We start from the raw sequence: 12,264 nt of genomic DNA, 5'->3' as shown, positions 1-12,264 counted from the left end.
CAATGGAAGACATAGTCAGGATCTAAAATGATCTTGGAAGGTACAACATCAGTTTCTAACTAAGGAGATAAAATTCATTAACAATAAATGAAAAGTTCTAGAGTCTAATTTTTTTTTAATCTGCATTAGAGGTGTAAGATGGGGGAATGTACTTATGTGCTATGAATATTATCTGAGATTTCTAGTGGACTCTAAGTACTGAGTCACCAGGATGAAATGGTTTAAAAACAACAACAACAACAACAACAACAATGACAACAACGACAACACTGACTCAATCTTTGAATCAAAGCTTTAGTAAGAGGGACATAACTGCCAGTAAAGAAGTGATATTCCCACTGTTCTCTGCTTTCATGAAACTCTCTGGGAAATTATATATAGTTTTGGGCAATACAATGAAGAAAGACATTAATAAACTGGGGAATAAACAGAGGAGGACAATAAGCATAGAGAAAAGTCTTGAGTCTTATGACACATAAGGATCAATGGAAGGAATTGGGCAAATGTATCCTGGTAAAAAGAAGACTGAGTTTGTGATAGTAGGAGGACTATGATAGCTATCTTTAAATATCTTAAAGGATGTCATATGGAGGGGTGATTATATTTTTTGTTTGGCTCTTCAGAGCTAAAAAATTAATGAAGTGTAGAACTTACATAGAGGAAAATTCCCTTATACTTTGAGCTATTCTAGAAGGGAGAAGCTAGGTGGCACAGTGGATAAAGCATTGTGCTTGGAATCAGAAAGACTCATCTTTGTGAATTTGAATCTGGCCTCAGACATTTATTCGCTGTATGATCCTGCGCAAATCACTTAACCTTGTTTACCTCAGTTTCCTCATCAATAAAACAAGCTGAATAAGGAAATGAAAAATCATCCCAATATGTTTCCCTAGAAAACCCCAACATAGGGTTGTACAAAGAGTTTTGCATGACTGAAATGATTGAATGATAACATCCTAGAATGGAATAAGTTGTCTGCAGAGTCACTGCTGTCCCTGTCCTTGGAGATCTTTAAGCAGAAGCTGAACAATCCCTCATAGGGCAAGCTATAGTGAGGATTCTTATTAAATACAGATTAGATTAAATGGTCACTGATGTCTCTTCCAGTTCTCAAATTCACAGATTTATGATTCTAATTATTTGATATGAGTTCTCAGAGAGAGTTGGGGATGTGGGTGGAGAGGAGCTAGGTCATATATTAGGATAGGGTATGCCAGGGCAGAAATGAAAATGAGGATCAAGATGCCCAGAATATAGAGAGCTAAGTGGTTTATTGGAGTGTAGCAACAGATGCACTGGGAGATGGACAGGACAGAAACATACAATTCTAAAAGTTGGTGGTGAGAAAGTAGATTAGAGACATGGAGTTAGCTAGATGGCATAGTGGATACAACATTGGATCTGAAGTCAGGAAAATCTGACTTTAAATATAGTCTCAGGCACCTACTATCTCTGTGAAATTGGGCAAGGTAATTACCCTCTGTTTCACTCAGTTTTCTCACATGTAAAATGGGTAAATAATAGCACCTATTTCCCAGGGTTGTTGTGAAGACAAAATGAAGTAATATTTGTAAACTACTATATAATAAATAGTTATTATAAAATGCTAGCTATTGAAAGAATAGAGAAAAGAGATATTTCTAGTTATGGGAATTGATGTAGGCAGGACAGTTTCAGGGCTTTTACAGATCTAAAGGCAGGAGTAAAAGTATTTCTAGGAGCTTAAACCTTACCCTCAGAATTGTGGCTGGGGGTTATCAACAAACAAACTATGGCAAATATATTTAGAATAAGGGAAATTAATCATCTGTTTTCATCATGTCTTAAAACAAAAGGAAATCATTTTGATTTTTACTATTGGCTTTGGGGGCAATATAAGATGTTCTATCTGTAACTGTTACAAATTAAAATTGGATAATTTTCAAGGTTTTATCTATTTTGGGTGTTTAAAAGTGGTTTCATCTAAAATGCAAGTGATCATCCCAATAATATTTGCTTTATTTTAGGAGTGTGAATTAAAAAGGGAATGTTAACCTGTATGCAATATCACTTGGATTTGTTCCCAACAAGATAATTCACTAATAAGGTAGGGAATATATCTGTGCATTCTCTGGATCAATATGTGAGCAAGACACCCATGTTAACTCTATTTATGATTTCCCTTATGCGTCTTAAGAGCTGGATAGTAAATTGAGTCCAGAGATAAAATGACTACTGAGCACATTGAGTAAACTTGTTATCCTACTCTGATAAGATACAAGTATTAATGAAGGAAGGATGGCAAAATTGAAAAGGGAGGTTGTGTATCGATTAACATCTTGAGTAAAGTTATAGAATATCTATATCTACATCACTGACTGTATCAATACTATGTATGCATGTTTGTATGTGTGTATCAGTGTGTTTGTATATGTACACATATAATGTGTGTGTATATATAATTATATATATATATATATATATGTGTGTGTGTGTGTGTGTGTATGATTTCCAGGTTAACAATGTGTGTATATGTATATATGTATATATGTATATATGTGTGTGTATATATATATATATATATATATATATATATATATATATATACATATATACATACACATATATAGTTAACCTGGAAATTAAGGAAACAATCAATATAGGGGAAATAAGGTCTTTAATTGGGGCAGAGGAACTATAGCTCTTGGTATTGCAAAGCTCGGAAGATGGGAACAGAGGACAGGATTTTTATGGGATAACAGAACAAAAAGGGAACCAAAAGATTGCTCCAGAGTGACATATAGTTACTTAATGTAAATGAAGCTTTAACACAGGAAATAATAGAACTGCTCCTAAGTTAAGTATAGGCATTACTGACTCTGAATAGGAGCTACTTAATGTAGATGGACTCTTTTACATAATAACATAAAGTCCAGGGAGTATGGTGGGGAACATTGGGAGGGAATAAGTTACTTGGGGGAAGGTCCATAAGTCCATCAAGAGTCTGGAAATGACAAGGACGGTCAGCCCCAGGCAATTCATTTGCCTGGGAAAGAGGGGACTGAGTGGGGAATGAGTTCTCGATAAATTTTGCAGTTCTCAATATATAATGTACACATAGTGTATAATGTATCAATAAATATACCTATATGTCTATGTGTGTAAGACAGAGACAGAGATAAAGAGAGGGTGAGACAGAGAAAGAGAAAGATAATAAACTAGCCCTACTGTTTAAGGAAATTCTCACAAAGTTAATTTTTAATAGACATGATATAGAGGACAAAAGCAAAAAGGGAGTCTCTTGATATATGAAAGCCTATTTACCATGTAGATGAAGCTTTGTATTTGTTTTCATATAAAGAATATTAATAGTAGAGAGAGAAACAATGAGATCTTTAGAAAAAATCAATACCATCTACCAAGAAAAAAATAAACACTATTGTACAAGCCAATAAATGTAAAATATAACAATTTGTATGGACATAAATATTTTGCTCACAAAAGCCATATGCCATGTTTGTTATTGATATAACAAAATTCACAAATGAAGGAAGCAGGCAACAAGTAGAAACTTGGTAATCAGCCTTCTAACTGAAATTGCTTTAGCTACCTAATTAATTAGCAATTGTTTCTAGCAACATTGTACAGTTCAATTATGTTGGCAGAAAAAGCAGCTCTTTCTTTTCTTGTAAAAAAAAAAAAAGACAAGATGCTATTGAATGTGTGATACCTCAAGCTATCTTCCTCCAAACAAATTTTATTTAATTCAGTTCAACAGTTACATTGACTAACTAGTATGTGCTCGGTGCTAGTAGCCTCTGTTACCTATTTCTTCTTGAATATAAGCTTTATAACTTTTCATAGTAGCCATTTGCAGTCCTGCCTTTAAAACAAGAATGACCTGAAATAAGGTCTATTGCAGATAAAAGACCATTTCCTTTTTTTAATTGCTAATTCTTCATACAAATAATATAGATGTATCATTTTGCATCATTTCCTATAAGTCTTTTGAAAGTTCTTTACATGAGTCATATTTACTCTTTCATATATCACATAACATTCCATTACATTGAGGTTCAACAAAATGTTTTGCCAATTTGCAAACTTAAGGTTACGTTGTTTCCAATTCTTTCTCACCAAAAAATGTGGTGCTCTTGGAGTATATGATGTCTTTCTTCTTATTAGTGACATTCTCAGACTATTAAGCATAGCAGTGGAATATATAGGCCATAGAGTATAGACATTGTGACCATTTTGTTTTTGTAAATCCAAATTTCATTCCTGAATGGTGTTACTCATTCACAGTTTCACCAATAATGTATTAGTGTGCTATTTTTTTCACAATTCCCCAAACATTGAATAGGTTTAAATAGTGGTCAGCAAACTATAGGCCCACCACCTATTTCTGTATATTCTAAAAACTAAGAATGTTTTTTGCATTTTTAAATTCAATAAAATTTTATTTTAAAATTTAAAAAATATCATGCTTATCTCATGGGCAGTGGTTTGCCAACCCATCTATTGTCCTATCCATAGTCATCTTTATCAATTTACTATGTGTGAGATGAAATTTCAGAGTTGTTTTGATTCACATTTCTTTTATTAGTCATTTCAAATACTTTTAATACCACCACATGCTTCATGATAATCTCACTTTTCTTTTTCTCAACATCCATGGTATTGTACACTCCTCATTCTCCTTTTAAGTTTCTGATGACTATTCTTTTTGTATATCCTTTATTAACATCTCAACTTCTTTGTTTCTCTTCTCATTCTAAAATCAGCTATTTCTCCAAATATTCCCATATCTAAAATCTTCACCCCAAATATCTCTTGAGACTTCTAGTTTTATTTTCCTGGGCACAACTGAAAATGTTTACCCATCTTAACACAAATGAAAACACTGAAATTGAAACTCAATTTGTCATCTCCTCACTACCTTCTAGAGGAATAATTAGGTATTTTGGTTGGTGGAGACATGGATCTGCATTTAAATTTGGCCTAGGATACCTCACTAGTTGTGTGACCCTGAGCAAGTCACTGAACATCTGTTTGCTTTAATCTGGAGAAGAAAATGGAAAACTCTTCCAGTATCTTTGCCAAGAAAAAGCCAAATGGAGTCAAAATAATCAGACACAACTGAACAACACTGCATTTTAACTGAATCCAATGTTGTTCAATCTAATCTATTCCAATAATCATTCCTTGAGTTCTAACTGCCATGGTAAGGCACTCTCTTGGGTGCTGGAGATAGACACAGATGAAGCTTGTCTTTGTCCTCAAGAAGCTTAAATTATAAAGAGGTGGTGGGGGTAAGGGGAAAGGGAGGGATGCAAGAAAGAAACAGAGGGAATTCGATTTTATCCCGGAATGGAGAGAGAGCCACTGGAACTTCTTGAGCATGAGACTATGATGAGGCTTGTGTTTAATTTTTTAGAAGTAAGAAAGCCTTTTAAAGTCTTTATTAACAAGAACAAAACAAAAAGAAACAAAAAAACTTTAAAAGCAAATAATGCCTTCTATTTTGCAATAACTTTTCTGAACAAGTAAGACCCAATTACAACATAATAACTCAACAAGAAAAGAATGTTAAAGTACAAAGGAACAAGCCAATCTGGTAAATAGTTAATCCAACATGAGCAATAAAGCAAGTAACATATACACAGTGACATCATCATTTCTGGCCTACTCACACACTCCTGTCTACATGGCTAACAAAGTATTTAGGAGTTATTCTCTCAGCATATAGAAAATAAGGTGACTTGTTCTCTTTGGACATAATGATATGTGGAGTTTCTGTAACAAGGGCTTGGTAAAACTGACTGGGGAGGGGTGAGGGCCAGTAAAAGTGAGTAAAAGTAGGTAAACCAAGGCGAAGGTGTGGCCATGCCACCGGGGTGCCAGAAGCTCTGGCACATTAGTGCCACAAAGTAGCACAAAGCTGCCACAAAGTATTTCTTCTGTCCCAAAGCCTAGTGAGAGACCTATTCAAAACCCAGCAGTCCTGGATCCAAAGCTCCAGGGTCTGCTAGTGGGGAGAGATGAGTCTTTGGTGGCCCATCTTTCTCTTTTAGGAGAAATTTGCCAAGTCAGCAATTTGCAACACAGTACATAGACTCTGTTCCATGGTTCCAAAATAAGACACTGCTGTTTGAAACTGGCAAAGGGTCAGCTTTCAGATTAATACCAAGGAAAACCCAAACTTCTGCTAAAATGGTGGATATGTCACTCTCTAAAGTACAAAACTGATAGTCTATCATCTCAAATAGCTAAAACTTTTGTGTACTGGAAGGGATAGACATGAAACAGGGCAATAAGTTACAGTCAATGCTTGTTAAACTAAGACAACTAGATATGTTTACCAAAGTTTGAATATAATAGGAATGTTCTCCTTGGCCGCACATGCTTGCTAATAGATGGATTAATTATACAACCTAATGAAACCTGGCAATTCTTCTACATATCAAGATCTTTGGAAAGAATGGTCTTAATTAGTAATGAAAGAAAAAAGAGAAAATGGTTTAAGAAGGCATGGTAAAAAAGAAACAGTATTTTTGTCTACTGTCCATGGAATTTAACTGGAGACAAAACCTATATACAAGCACATGTTTAGCTCCAAACTCCAAGGCCTGTAGTCTGTCTCATGTCATGGCTGCTTTTTGACCTCCTCTTCATACACATTCCCCATAGAGGTCTGCATGTAGGAGGAGCTTGATCCAAGGCTGTACAAGTGCCCACAGTACCTGGCAGCATCAGTGTGACCTTCAAAGAGCATTTCTCACATTTTGAAAAAGGCCACTCTCATCAGTAATGAGCCAGATCCTGCCTGTTGCTGTGGCCTTATGTTCTCTTCTTTAGCTGCTCAGGCACTTACTACAGTCCACCAATGAGGTTTTTGCAGCATTTATGAGGTAACTGGCATCACAGACAACAAGAAAGAACAATCAGAGGGATTTCAAAGAAGTCCAGCTTTTCTCTAGGCCAGTTAGGGTTGGTCATGATTTTGATTAAATAGCCAAAGTCATAACCACCATTAAATGAAAACCACTTGACCCCATCACACAGCTCAAAGCAGATGTCATTAGAAGTTCTCCAAAATAATGTGTCTCAATTCCTTCTTACTGATGCTTTTAAAGTAAGATACTGGGTATTGTTAGAAGCTCTATGGAGTTCTGGGCATACATGTCCTCTGACAAATTAAACTTAAACCTGCCATGTTGAGGTTCCTGGAAGGTATTCTCTTTGCTCATTCATAAATGCTAATGCTGCTGAATTGTTTTTAGCAATTCTGTCATATCTCAATAGTTGTTACTGTTAGTCAGCATTGCTTCTAAATTCTCCAATGGATCTTGCAATTATACCTGGAAACTCAATGTCCATGGCAACATAACGATATTTCTGTATAACAAATTTTCTTCATCTCATCATCCAGGTTGCAAGTCTGAATTTCAAAAAGTTTTTGGCTATGATCTGCAGTCCTACTGCCGTCCTGGTGCTCATGAGGTTGCCATGCTCCTTTGCCTCATCTTCACCAGAGTCAACCTGAGCAGAAGCTCCGTGGATACCTTTCTCCAGTCCAAGAGAAAAGGGCAGGAAATCCATTAAGTATCACCTCGTCTCACAAGTCTGGCAAGGTGCTGCATTAGACCTATGTTTTAGAAATATCAATCAGGCAGCTATGTAAAGGCTGTTAGGAAAAAAAGAAGGCCTGGAAATAAGGTCACTTAGGAGGCTAATTTAGTAATCTAGGAAAGACAAAATGAGGACCTGCATTTTAGATTTCCCAAGGAAAACTCAAACCCCTCTCCTCCTCATCCTTTGCAATTCTGCACCAAACTCCTTGTCTATTTCAGCAACTCTTTTCACAATATATAAATTCATGGACAAAATCAATAGTTTATTTATCTGCCTGCATATCAGAGTCTAAACAAGTGGCATTTATCACTTGTATGTTTCTATACAGATAGGCCAAACTCCATTAAATAGCTATTTATTTCATCTAGGAGTCTCTGTCTTATTCTAGTTCTTGATATATCCAGCACACTCATCGCTAAAAAGGAATATCTGCTAGATTTTACTGTCTAATGGGAAGAAGGCAATCATATATAGCATAGTTTAATATACCATATGAATGACAGCTGTTATCTCATGTTCTCCCCTTCATACATTATAAATTCACATTTATTCTGGATTGCTTTCTGTTTTATTGGAGAATGAAGGACAGACAATAACCAACATTATGTGATTAAGAGTTGTGCCACTAAAAAAAGAAAGTTTAAAAAAAACACAAAACAAAACTTGGAGCAGCTAGGTGGCATAGTGAATAGAACCATAGTGACTCTGACCCTGGAGTCAGGAGGACCTGTGTTCAAATCCAGCCTCAGTCACTTAACACTTACTAGCTGTGTAACCCTGGGCAAGTCACTTAACCACAATTGCCTCACCAATTGTTACATGTAGAGTATTTGTAGCCAGCAAAGGTACCCAAATGTGAAATGATAATGATGAAGCCCGGTGCCAGCCACTAAACTCAGATTATCTTTCCTTTTGGACCTAAGTACCCTGAGGATTTCTGCTCTACTATTTACTCTGACATAGCACTTTAATTCAGAAAATGAAAGATTTCAATCTGATGAAAATGAATTCTCCTTAAAATCGGAGGATTTGCTATGTATATAGAGAATAGGAGCAAGGGGACAGGTCAAATATGAGCAAATTAGGCCTTGAGGTTTTCAATACCATGCTTACAAGACAAACTCAAATTTTGGACAATCTGCTTTCTTCTCTCTATACCCTGTTCTCATTTTACTCTCACATATGGTTACTTTTATGCATTCTGTCCTACATGCCCATACTGGAGGTAATCCAACTCCAACTCTGTCTATTTAATTATCTTTCCTCCCTTCCTTCAGTAGCTATTTCAGATTTCATCTAAGATTTAAATCATTATGGTCATGTCAGTCAGACTCTGTGCATGATCACTTGCTTCTATTCTTTTGGCAAGGACCCTAGGATGCAAGAGATCAACTTCCTTATTGCCTGATCCTGAGTTACCTAGGATTCTAGCATGTCAGATTGTGTGATACTGCTTCCATCTGACCCTCACCCACCTCTCCAATAGCTTCTCACTCTGAGGAGATTGCCCAGATACCCTTATTTGTTTGTAATCCCTGAGAAATGCTATAAAATTTTATCTTAACTTTTTGGTATTTAAGAATGAGCGCATGCTATCTCTAACCCTAACTCAATGCCACAGTTTCACTAATAATTGAGCATGGATGAATTGGACCTGTTTATTATGGATATACTTTCTTTTCAGAAAATCTTAGATATATCTTACAAGCCCTGGTGCTCAATTGAAAAAGGCTGAAACATTACAGTCCCACCACAACTTCCTGCTTTATTGCTTATAATGGAGGAGGAAGAGAATTAAAGGCCACAGTGTTGTCCATATGGGTATAATCTATTCCTTGTCTTTTGTCTTTCGTTTTATTAGAAAAGTAAATGTTTATGATTTAGAAATACAAGGTCACAGAGATTATTTTCCTAGAGGAATATTATTTCCTATTTGATTAGAAAATGAGTATGTAGTTGTTTATCTGATATCTACAAATTTTCATAATTTATTTAGTAGGTGTTTAGTTCCTAAGTTCATACTTTCTCCTGTTTAAAAATAAATATAATGTTGCAGTGAAATAAAACATGACAAAATGATTATCAAGCACCCACTGATGTACCACTTATTATAAATATAATTTACAGATGGAAAAACAATCTATTATACCAAAATCACTCAGAAATTCCTAGAGAAATTATGTACTGGAATTTGATTTTCAAATAATTCCAATACCTATTCTGTCTTTATAAATGTATTTTTTCTCCAAGGTCAAAGAAAATATTAGCTAGTAATTTGTGTGTATGTATATATATACACTTACATATATCAATATAATACCAATGTTAACAATATTACTATCTAATAATATATATCATATATATTTGACAATTTCTTTATCGAATCCAACTTTTATAAAGACCATTTTGATCATTAATTGCTTTAGAAAGAATAGATTCCCATCACATGTTAATCTGATCCCCAGTTGTCTTTTTGGTTGATATATATATATATATATATATATATATATATATATTTGCAGGACAATGAGGGTTAAGTGACTTGCCCAATGTCACACAGCTAGTAAGTGTCAAGTATCTGAGGCTGGTTTTGAACTCAGGTCCTCGTGAATCCCAGGCCAGGGCTTTATCCACTGTGCCACCTAGCTGCCCCTGTCAAGATCTATTCTTATCAATAATCTGGAAGCAGAGGCAGAGCCAAGATGTCAGAGTATAGGCAACAACCCAAATAAACTCTACCCCAAATTACCTTACAAAAAACTTTAAAATTACTCTATGAATTAAGCTTTGGAATAGCAGGGCCAACAAAAGGTCAGGGTGAGACATTTTTCCAATGTAAAATAACTTAGTAGGTTGGCAGTCTCCCGGCTAAAGGAAGGGCCTATCTATGAAAATAGCATGGGAGGTGACCTGGGGCACAGCATCAGCAGCACCAACAGTAGGCTGAGACAGTAGCAGCTTCAGGAGCTCTCAGCCTAGAGAGGGTAAGGTGGTTGACCAATTGGTTAGAATCAGATTAAAAGGGATCCTTTCCTGTTACTCAGTATAACTAGTGAAGCTTGGCAACAATATCATAAATCTATAGTTCTTGGTCAGAGTTTCAGGACATAGAAGAACACTTAGTCACAACGGAGCAGGTTTGATGGTCAAAATTCCAAGAAAAAAGTACTTGTGGATGCAGAAGGATAGGCACAATCATAGTGCCAAGAGGAGCTTTAGCATTTGTAGCTACAAGGGAAAAGGGGCTGTTCCTAGGTAAAAAGTGGAGAACAGACCAAGATCCCTAGATCACACCAACTTTGAAGCTAAGAAGACATATAGAACCTGAACACTAGCTCTGAAAACAGTAGCATAATAAAACATTAAGCTTGGTACAGTGCTTTGCCATCCTGATTTGAGCAGAGCCCAACTTTACATAAAGTCCAAAGTGAAGCAATAGGCTGTAAAATGAGTCAACAACAAAAAAGAACTTGACCATAAAAATTACTATGGTAGCAAAGAAAACCAAGACATAAACTCAGAATAAGACAAAAATGTGAAAACAAGCTACAAAAAAAAAGTCTCAAAAAAAATGCCAGTTGCACGCAAACCCAACACTATTACAAGGAAGAGCTAAAAAAGTAATGTGTGTAAGTGGAAAAACCAGGAAAAAGACATGAGAGTGATGTGAGAAAATTATGAAAGAAGAATTATCAGTTTGGTAAATGAGTCATGAAAATACTGAAGAAAATAATATCTTAAAAATGGTCTAATGGTTAAATAAGCAGGAAAATTCACTGAAAAAAAGAACTCCTTATAAAAGCAGAATAGTATAAGAAAAGACAAGCAGGATGATTTCAGAATGTTCTAGAAAGACATGTATGAAATGATGTGTAGTGAAGTGAGCAGAACCAAGAGAACATTGTACACAGGCAACAATTTTGTTTTATGAAGAACTGTGAATGACCTGACTATTCACAACAATACAATGATCCAAGACAATCCCAAAGGACTAGCAATGAAACATACTATCCACCTCGAAAGAGAGAACTGATATTGATGGAACGGCCTGAAGCATGCTATTTTTCACTTTCATTTTTTCCTTTTAATCAAGTTTTATTGCACAAAATGACAAATATTTTAATGTTTTACATAATTATAAATGTATAACCCATAAATGTTTGCCACCTTAGAGAAGGGGGAGGGGAGGGAGGGAAAAAGGATAAAAATTGGAACTCAATACTATAAATAAAAACTTTTATTATTTAAAAAAATTTAAAAATAAAAAAAATTTTTAAAAACTAGAATAGGCCAAATGGGTGTATAGGGTGTTTATGGAGGACTAGCATCTCTGTATGAGGCCTCGCTGAGCAATTTTCAGGGCTGCTCATCCACCTTTGGTGTCTGACTTTCACCCACATTTTACCTCTGGCTCCAAGAAGCTGTAGAATTCACAGAGACGACACATCTTGGCAGAACAGCTAAATCAGACTGAAGGAAACCAATAAACTTCAACCCCTTGAGTGATTTAGGGGGAGGTCTACCCCTAATATGTAAAGACTTCCCCTGCAAAGAACAATTTGTTCCAACAGGACATGAAGGTGGCAGAAATAGGTGCTATGGAATGCTTAGAGCTTGGTCAGACATCAAAGATGCCAAGGTTATCTATTG

General features: G+C 35.6%; 1 pseudogene; it reads right to left on the bottom strand.

Annotated features, from left to right (window-relative positions):
• Positions 1-6,625: 6,625 nt before the first annotated feature.
• LOC122749353 lies at positions 6,626-12,061 on the bottom strand (annotated as a pseudogene).
• Positions 12,062-12,264: the final 203 nt, after the last annotated feature.

This window comes from Dromiciops gliroides, chromosome 1 (genome assembly GCF_019393635.1).
Source record: "Dromiciops gliroides isolate mDroGli1 chromosome 1, mDroGli1.pri, whole genome shotgun sequence".
NCBI lineage: Eukaryota > Metazoa > Chordata > Mammalia > Microbiotheria > Microbiotheriidae > Dromiciops > Dromiciops gliroides.
This window is presented reverse-complemented; position numbering and strand designations above follow the sequence as displayed.